This window comes from Eriocheir sinensis, chromosome 13 (assembly GCF_024679095.1).
Source record: "Eriocheir sinensis breed Jianghai 21 chromosome 13, ASM2467909v1, whole genome shotgun sequence".
Lineage (NCBI taxonomy): Eukaryota > Metazoa > Arthropoda > Malacostraca > Decapoda > Varunidae > Eriocheir > Eriocheir sinensis.
The window spans coordinates 3,147,345-3,157,343 of NC_066521.1; positions in this window are offsets into that span (position 1 = coordinate 3,147,345).

Sequence of the window (9,999 nt, forward strand, 5' to 3'; positions counted from 1 at the left end):
ACAGCCCGTTTCGGGAGGCTGCTCTGTGACCAAGTGGCTCCTCGAAAGCCAAAATACGCGGAGGCGAGAACACCAGCAGCTCCACCGTAAGGGAGTACTCAACCCGCAAAACCCCCGACTCGAATCACATTAAAGCTTGCTATGTAAACGCTCGCAGCCTACGTAACAAATTTGAAGACTTAGAAGTCCTCGCAGCCACAAATCATTATCACATCATCGGAGTCACAGAATCTTGGATAGACACTTCAAATAGAGATTTCATTGCGGAATATAGATTACCGGGTTATACCATCTTTAGTCATGAAAGAGAGAACAGACGGGGTGAAGGCGTTATCTTTTATATCCACAACTCTCTCCATCCAGTATCCGTGAAAACAGATATTATAACCAATGTAGACACGGTCTTCATTGAAATTAAAAATAAATCTCGTAAAATAGTAATTGGACTTATCTACAGACCGCCAAGGCAGACTCTTGATATCGACCACGCATTAAGTGAATTATTATTAGAAACAAGTAGCAGTTGCGAGGCAGTAATTGTTGGGGACTTTAACTTACCAGTGAAAAGATGGGGTGAACCGTTGAACTGTCATACAGGGCTCGACCTGTACACAAATTTACTAGAAAGTGATTCACATCAACACGTTCAAGAACCAACTCGGGAAAATAATATACTTGACCTTATCTTTTCAACGACAGCTGATCTAGTTAACGAAGTAAATGTTGGTCCAATTTTTAGTTCTAGCGATCACCGAACAATCACATTCAGCATCAATATGAAAGAAAGTAAAGTAACTCCTAGTAAAGAAAAGGTGCCTGATTATCAGAGGGCGAATTTCGTAAGACTCCGATCAATTCTAAATAATTCTGACTGGACTGAAATCTCGTCGGAAACAGATATTGATAAGTCTTGGGGGCCCTTCACCACAATATTGAACAATGCCATAAGTATATGCGTACCCTATTGAAACAGACGTTCAGCTTTTAAGAAGAAACCCAAATGGTGGAATAACGAAATTCAAAATAGCCCATCACTTAAAAAACGCGTATACAGTAGATACATATCAATTCAGAGTGAGGCTGACAAACTAGAGTTGGACAGAATTCGCCGCGAAACCAAGAAATTAATAAAACGAAGCAAGAAAAATCTTGAAGAATATATAGCGGAAACGAGTAAATCTAATCCTAAAGAATTTTTAAGCTATGTAAATAATAAAAAGTCACTCACTTGTGGTATCGGACCGCTTGCTAATGATAATGGAAAAAACACGAACGTTGAAAATGTAATGGCTACAATCCTAAATAACTTTTTCGCATCCGTATTTACTGACGAAGATTGTTTATCACCTCAACCGCCGGAGGTTAGAAGGACCGAAAAGATGTTAAGTGGCGTGCTCATCGTAGAAAGTGACATTTTACGCACAACTGAAAAGATTAAAGTAAGCAAAGCTCCTGGTCCAGACAAAATTACGCCTAGGGTCTTAAAAGAAATCAAACTTCAAATTTGTAAACCGCTCTCCATCATATTCAATAAATCTTTAACAGCTGGAAGAGTTCCGCCAGATTGGAAACTTGCAAATTTTCAAAAAGGGGGACAAATCTCATCCAGGAAACTATCGACCAAATAGCTTGACATCGATTGTTTGTAAGTTAATGGAGACTATCATTCGCGACAATATGATGAAATTTTTCGAAGAAAATAATATGATAAATAATTCGCAACATGGCTTCCGTAGTAAAAGTTCGTGTTTAACTAACTTACTTGATTTTTTTCATTATATTTTTGAGGTGTTCGATGAAAGCAGATCAGTAGATATCATATATCTGGATTTTCAAAAGGCATTTGATAAGGTCCCCCACCAACGATTGCTCAGCAAACTATTGGCGCACGGTATCTCGGGTAACCTTCACAATTGGCTTGTGGACTGGCTCTCTGAGCGGAAACAGAGAGTAGTTCTAAACGGTGTTGCATCTAACTGGCTCGACGTCAGAAGCGGCGTACCTCAAGGATCAGTGCTTGGCCCCATGCTCTTCTTAATCTATGTCAATGATATCGATGATGGGCTCACTTGTAAAGTATCAAAATTTGCTGATGACACAAAAATTGCTAGTAAAGTAACTGCGACACTCGACGAAGAAGCTTTACAATCAGATCTAGATCGACTTGCACGTTGGGCCAATCAATGGCAAATGAAATTTAACGTTGACAAATGTAAAGTGTTGCACATCGGAAAAAATAACAATCGCGTTCGGTACGTAATGAATGGCTAACAACTTTCTGCAGTAAGTAAAGAAAAGGATCTTGGAATCACTATATCAAGCGATTTAAAGCCCGGTCAGCATTGTTCAGAGGTAGTTAAAACTGCAAACAAATTGGTTGGCTTCATCGGACGAGTCTTTAATAATAAATCGGAAAAAGTAATATTAAAACTGTATAATTCATTGGTTCGACCCCGTCTAGAGTACTGTGTACAGTTTTGGTCTCCCTACCACAGAAAAGACATAGAAAAGTTGGAACGGGTTCAACGAAGAGTAACAAAGATGATTCCTAGGTTGAGAAATTTATCATATGAACAAAGGCTTAAAGAAGTAAATTTATTCAGCCTATCGAAACGAAGAATGTGAGGCGATCTAATAGAAGTGTTTAAAATGTTTAAAGGATTCAGTGATATTAATGCGGAAGATTACTTCACAATTGATCGATCCAATAGAACAAGAAGAAATCACAATTTGAAGATAAGTGGTAAAAGAGTCTCGTCGCACGAAGCTAAACACTTCTTCTTCAATCGAGTTGTTAATGTTTGGAACTCTCTTCCCTGTGATGTCGTTGATAGTACAACAGTTACGGCCTTCAAGAATAGATTAGACAAGTATTTTGAATCCAACCAGCAACTAAGATATTACTCATTGTCGTAATAACGTTAAGTTCTTTCGAATACCGGTGTCCTTGTCCGCTTTTATCGCCCGGTTAGTGGTAGCAGTAATGGTAGTTCTTTCCTCTTTCCTATATAATTTCCATACAGTTTTTCCATGCTGCATGGTTCTTTTTCCTTTCCTGCCAGCTTTGGCTGGAGGGATAGGGGGGTGGGGAGGAGCCTTCGCCTTTGCTGTCCTTCATCTTCCACCTTTGATTAGATAGTTAGTGTAGCTTGTCACAAACAGCCTCGTAAGGACCAGCAAGTCTGCTTTTATTTGTTCTTCCTTTGTGTTCCTTTGTGTTCCTCCTCGCTTCCCTACTTCACACCTCTTCCTCCTAATCCTCCTCCTCCTCCCTTCCTACCACCTGCAGCCTCCTTCTCCCTTTGTGTTGAATTTTCTCCTGCACACTCAGTCACACCTTGTGTGCAATGTGTGTGTGTGTGTGTGTGCGTGTGTGTGTGTGTGTGTGTGTGTACAGTGGCGTAGTAAGGGGGAGGCGGGGGGGGCGGTCCGCCCCGGGTGACAGCTTGAGGGGGGTGCCATGATACCGGCTCAAGTCTAATGGCTAAATTCAGTGACGTATAGCTAAAGGAAGGGGTGTTGGGGTCATATAAAATGACGCCCCCCCCAGGCCCCCAACTAAGGGGCTCGCCGGCCTCCCAAATGGTCTATTTGGGAGCCCCCATTTGCTGCCATACTCATATGTAGAAGTGTGGGGGGGGAACCCTACAAGGAGACAAGACCCCCGGGCCCGCGCCCCCCAGATCTCCAGCTATGCCGGCATATATAATACCGCTGTGGATAATGATGGAGTTTTGATCACCAGCCCCAGCCACGCGTGATACCGTGAGTGACGGCGCCTTGTGTTTCATATGACTGTAGCAGATGAATTGCTTTGCTTGCAGCAGAGATGTTATTTGCATACTATAAAGAACTTATTTTTGCATAATGTTGAAGCTAAAGAACTGTACTCTATCATGTGATGTTAAAAACTTGAATGTAAATGTTTGTTGTAGCATGGATCTCGCTGAACGGTATCGTAGGTAGGTGTGAGGTGAGACGCCTAAGTGTTTGTTGTAGCATGAATCTCGCTGAACGGTATCGTAGAGAGGTGTGAGGGGAGACGCCTAAGTGTTTGTTGTAGCATGAATCTCGCTGAACGGTATCGTAGAGAGGTGTGAGGGGAGACGCCTAAGTGTTTGTTGTAGCATGAATCTCGCTGAACGGTATCGTAGGTAGGTGTGAGGGGAGACGCCTAAGTGTTTGTTGTAGCATGAATCTCGCTGAACGGTATCGTAGGTAGGTGTGAGGTGAGACGCCTAAGTGTTTGTTGTAGCATGAATCTCGCTGAACGGTATCGTAGGTAGGTGTGAGGTGAGACGCCTAAGTGTTTGTTGTAGTATGAATCTCGCTGAACGGTATCGTAGGTAGGTGTGAGGGGAGACGCCTAAGTGTTTGTTGTAGTATGAATCTCGCTGAACGGTATCGTAGGTAGGTGAGGGGAGACGCCTGAGTGTTTGTTGTAGTATGAATCTCGCTGAACGGTATCGTAGGTAGGTGAGGGGAGACGCCTGAGTGTTTGTTGTAATATGAATCTCGCTGAACGGTATCGTAGGTAGGTGTGAGGGGAGACGCCTAAGTGTTTGTTGTAGTATGAATCTCGCTGATCGGTATCGTAGGTAGGTGAGGGGAGACGCCTGAGTGTTTGTTGTAGTATGAATCTCGCTGAACGGTATCGTAGGTAGGTGAGGGGAGACGCCTGAGTGTTTGTTGTAGTATGAATCTCGCTGAACGGTATCGTAGGTAGGTGAGGGGAGACGCCTGAGTGCGTGACGGAAACAAAACAAGCTCGTCATGGAAACATCTTCGTCGCATGCTTTTGTATTATAATCACAATAATAATAACTATTATTATTATTATTATTATTGTTATTATTATTATTATTATTATTATTATTATTATTATTATTATTATTATTATTATTATTATTATTATTATTATTATTATTTTAATTGTTATTATCATTTCATGTAGAACACCGAAATCATCGTTAAGTGATTGAAGTATCATGCATATATATATAATAACAATAATAATAATGATAAGAAGAAGAAGAACTGAAGAAGAATTATAATAATAAGAATGATGATAATAATAATGATTGTCAGCCAGTTTTTTTTTCTGCTTTTCAGTTGTTGTCTCTGAATTTGTCTGGCTGGAATAGTATTAAGCGATGTATGGGGATAATATAATAATAATAACATCCAAATAAATTAAGGCAGGGCATTCAAAACCATGAATAGATATATATATATATATATATATATATATATATATATATATATATATATATATATATATATATATATATATATATATGTATATATATATAAAATACTAGGCATGTTAACAGTGTTGCCAAATTAGCGGTTTTCCCGCTAAATCTAGAGGTTTTGTTTGAAATCTAGCGGGAAAAATCTTAAAATTGACAGGAGTAACTGGCGGATTTTTAACTCCAATCTAGCGGCAAATTTTTATGGTTTCACCTATAATCTGGCGGATTTTTCATGCCATCTTAGCGGATTTGTAAATTTTGAGTTGGCAACACTGGGCATGTAGCAAGTCAGTATGGCCGCCGCGCCATGCCATAGAGGCCTACTGAGTGCTGCACCGTGCACACTGGTGACTGGAGGCTGTAATTGTGAACGCCTGCTGCTGTAAGGTATAGTTCGTTTGTTTTTGCAACCTTTTAGTACATAGATCTTAAGGACTGCTGGGGGCTGTGTGCACAGGGGCCGGCAGGATGGAGGCGAGGGCTGCATGGGGGCTGTGCGTTGTGGCGGTGTGTGCCGTGTGCTTGGTGTCGGCGGTGACGTGTGTGGCAAAATGTGTACATAACATACCATAACATGACAGTAGAGGCTCAGGACAACCATGACTCGCGGCACCACACTATTACTATGACAAACAGTAGGGTGACGGAACCTTAAAAGTTTGTTAGTATGAGGCTGTGACGCTGCCAGGCGTGGCTGTCTGGCCGCGTGTGCCGCGTGTACGTATTAGTGTTTAGCATCATATCAAGTTCTTAAGCAAGACTTTTGAATCTACACTCTTTTCTGGTTATACAGGTACAGGATACACCTCACTGTGAGTATGTCGGGTGGCTCACAAACTTTTTTTTCATGACGTCCCCTTTTAATTTTCTTGGAAGTACTTACTCCCTTCCCCACTAAATACCTTCGTGAGCCTGACGCTTCCCACCCAGGAACGGCAAAAGTCTCTTGAGGGACACGCGTTTGAACATGCAAGGCCTCAAGGGTAAGCACGGGCTACTTCACCAGGGGTCCCACTTTGCCAGTCCAGGATTTCCCCAGATAGATGTCAAAATTTCCCGAAATTGGTCACAATTTCCCCAGCATTGTACAACACTGCCTTAATGTGTGCCAGCTCATTTTACTTGTTATTCCTGCTACTATTTATCATAAAATGCATAAAACAGTATATATTTTTATAATGAAACTACCTAGGAACACTGAAATAAATGTTTGCTCAAAAATATAATTTTCGATCTCCATTAGATCATCTCAAATCAGCATATCAGTGACATATCTTTTAGCAAAACTATATACCAATATGCTTTGAAGATATAGGAAAAAAAATATGCCTATTTGGACACTATAAAAAGGAAAACAGTACTATGATATAGCAACAGCTTACATATTACGCCCAAATTGAAAAAGAAGTGAAAAATATATAATCACATTGTAATTATACATTATCTAGGTATGAAATAATGTTTGATAATTTGGCATTATGCTTTGGTAAGAAAAAATAAAATAATTGGCCTTATTCCCAATGACTATCATCTTCATCCATCATATAATGGGTGTAACATGTACATTAACTATGCTTTGGTAAGAAAAAAAATAAAATACTGGCCTTATTCACAGAATAGGTCTACATGTAGATTAGCCCTTTATTGACTTGTAATGACAGTATGACACATTATCTGAGTAACCCTGAATTTAATATGGTAAACTATGATATTTTTGCAGTGGTGTTCCCCAAGGGTCGGTAATTGGTCCCTTGCTTTTTCTCATCTACATCAATCATGTTGTTTCAGAACTAAATTGTAAGTTTTGCTTATTTGCTGATGATCTAGAATTATACCTAGCTACTACAATTTCTAAGTCTAACCATTTAATTCCTCACAGTATTTTGCAGAGACATTAACACTCTTTACAACACAAGCAGTTCTTGGGGTTTATCTTTCTCAGTTGGTAAATGTGCCAGAATGAACTTTTGTAGGAATTTCCTTGATGCTCCTGTTTCTTTATCATATCTTATAGGAAACCAGGCCTTACAAGATGTAGATAACTATAAAGATCTTGGGGTCAGGGTGGATTCCCCCCTAAAGTTTCACTTGCATGTGAAAAATCACTGGCAAGGCTGGAGGCATTGGTTTCAGTATTTTAAAGGGTACCCTTTGCAGATCTCCTGAAGGCAGTGTTCATCTCTCATTTTCGCCCTATCTTGGACTTTGCCTTTGTGGTTTGGTTCACTGGTTATACAGGAGACATCAGGCTGTTAGAAAATGTTTAGAGGAGGTGGACTAAGAAAATTGCCGGTTTTCATAATCTGCCATATAGTGAACGTCTCGCTAGATTGAGTCTTTACTCCATTAAAGGAAGGTTGATCAGAGCTGATATTATGGTGTACAACATTCTGAAAGGGGTTTGCCCTAATCTTGGTCACCTCTTGGTTAGAAATCACAAGAGGCACAAGAGGCCACTCCTTCAAGCTTTTTGATCCTCGCTACAACACTGATGTTCGACCTCGTTTCTTCTCAGTGCGGGTCATTAGCATTTGGAATAATTTACCCGAATCAGTTGTCATAGTGAATTCTGTTAATGCTTTTAAACGGCATCTCGACACTTCCCTTGGTCAAATTTCATATGATTTTGATTGACTTCGGGTTGAGTATCACTTTGAATTGTAAAATTGTGTCCTGTGCTGTGGTCTGCACTCGGGATTACCAACCTGACTGCATTGTTTTGCCACTTCCTCAAGAGTGTTATGGCAGTGGTTTGTGTGGTCATGCCACATTAGCCAACCATCAGATCATCTAAAAAGGACAATCTTCTTGCTGTCTTGGTTGGAGGCGTCACTTAATTCTAGATCGGGTTCTCATCATCTAGGTACGAAATCTAGGTAAGAAATTTCACTGAGCAATGATAACTTGAAAGACACAAGAAAGGTTTGACTGCTGTACTCCAAATCATATTATCAACTATTAATACGAGGGGAAGCCAAAGCAGTCAAAGGGTAGGCCTACAGGAATAATATGGTGTGTAGATCATAAGATATTTTAATATGATTAGCAGTAGTAATTTTTTTATATAATTTACACCAAGAAATCATGGACTCCACAAATTTAATGTTATGAATACAGCTAACTGATGTCTAGGGATTGATTTGTGTTGAAAAGATAGCCAACTGTGACATAACATAATTGTAAGGTTAAGTGAAAGCAAATGGTACAATTTTACTTATTAAAACTTAACCTAATAAGACAATTAATTAATTAAGTGAAAGCAAATGGTACAATTTTACTTATTAAAACTTAACCTAATAAGACAATTAATTAATTGACATCAGAGGATAACATGACAAAAGAGGCAATGACAAGAGTAAGTGGTTTGGTTCACTGAGGTGATTAGTTATAGTTATAATTTTAAATGAGGAACTAAGTATGAGAATTATCTTTGAGAAACCAAATAAGAATTACAATTGTGGAACGAAATATTAGCTCACTGAGGTGTTTAGTTTAGAGTTAGGATTACACATAAGGAATACAAATATATATACACGTGAGAATGAGTATATGGATAGATGTGTTTATGTAAGTGCGTGAGTGTGTGTTTGTGTCGGACCCCTTGGTGAATCCTGGTTAGCTCACAAGTGAAGAGTCCTTGCGTCCTCGGAAAGTGAGTTTCCTTTGGTTGAGACTGCCGGGGTTAGCAGCTGGAGGTACATTTATAACCTCGGCGGGCGAGACGAGTCCGCGAAGTGTGAGGCTTCGTGACATTCAATTGAATGATTGGTGAAGCTTCAATGTGGAGTCACGAGTCCTCGAGTGAATGCGCTGGTGCGGCTGGAGCTTCGAGGATTCGTGCGTGAGTTAATTATTGGTGAAGTGGTGATGTTCGATGGCGCGCTTCGAGCTCGAGTTAGACGAGGGTACCATAACACCCCCCTGCTTAAGAACGACGTAGCGACTGGAAGAAGTATAGTAGTGAGGCGTAAGGATGGTGGGACCCTCGTCATTAGGTAGTATGTAGGCGAGAAAGTGCGTCGGCGATGCAGTTGTCACGCCTCTTGATGTGGTGAATTTCGATGGCGTAGGGCTGTAGCATCAGAGACCACCGGAGGAGGCGTTGGTTAGAGAACTTGTTGCGATGAAGGAAGGTCAGGGGGTTATGGTCTGTATATACTTGTAGAGGCTGGCTACCGGCTTGTAAATAGTGCTCAAACTTCTGGATGGAGTTTATGATGGCCAGAAGTTCTTTTTCCACGGTGCTGTAGTTCTTTTGATGGTTTTTGAACTTTGTGGAATGGTAGGCTATGGGGTGTAGGATGCCGTCTTTTTCTTGGAGGAGGACGGCACCTGAGGCGATGTCACTGGCGTCGGTATGCAGGACGAAGGGCTTGGTGAAGTCGGCAGCCTGCAAGACCGGTCCTTGAGCCAGCATATTCTTGAGTTGGTTGAAGGCTTGCTGGCAGTCTGGGGTCCACTTGTACCCTACGGTTCCGCTTGTGAGCTTGGTCAGAGGGGCAGCGGCTTCTGCGAAGTTGGGGCAGAAGCGGCGGTAAAACCCTGCCATGCCGAGGAAGCGACGCAGCTCCTTGCGGGTAGCGGGAACCGGGTACTGAAGGACGGCAGCGACGTTGGCGGTTTTGGGTTGCACGCAGCCGCTGCCTACTTGGTGGCCCAGATAGGATACAGTTGCTGCTCCAAACGTTGATTTTGCCAGCTTGACCGTGAAGTTCGCCTCTTGTAGCCTGTGGAGCACTTCTTT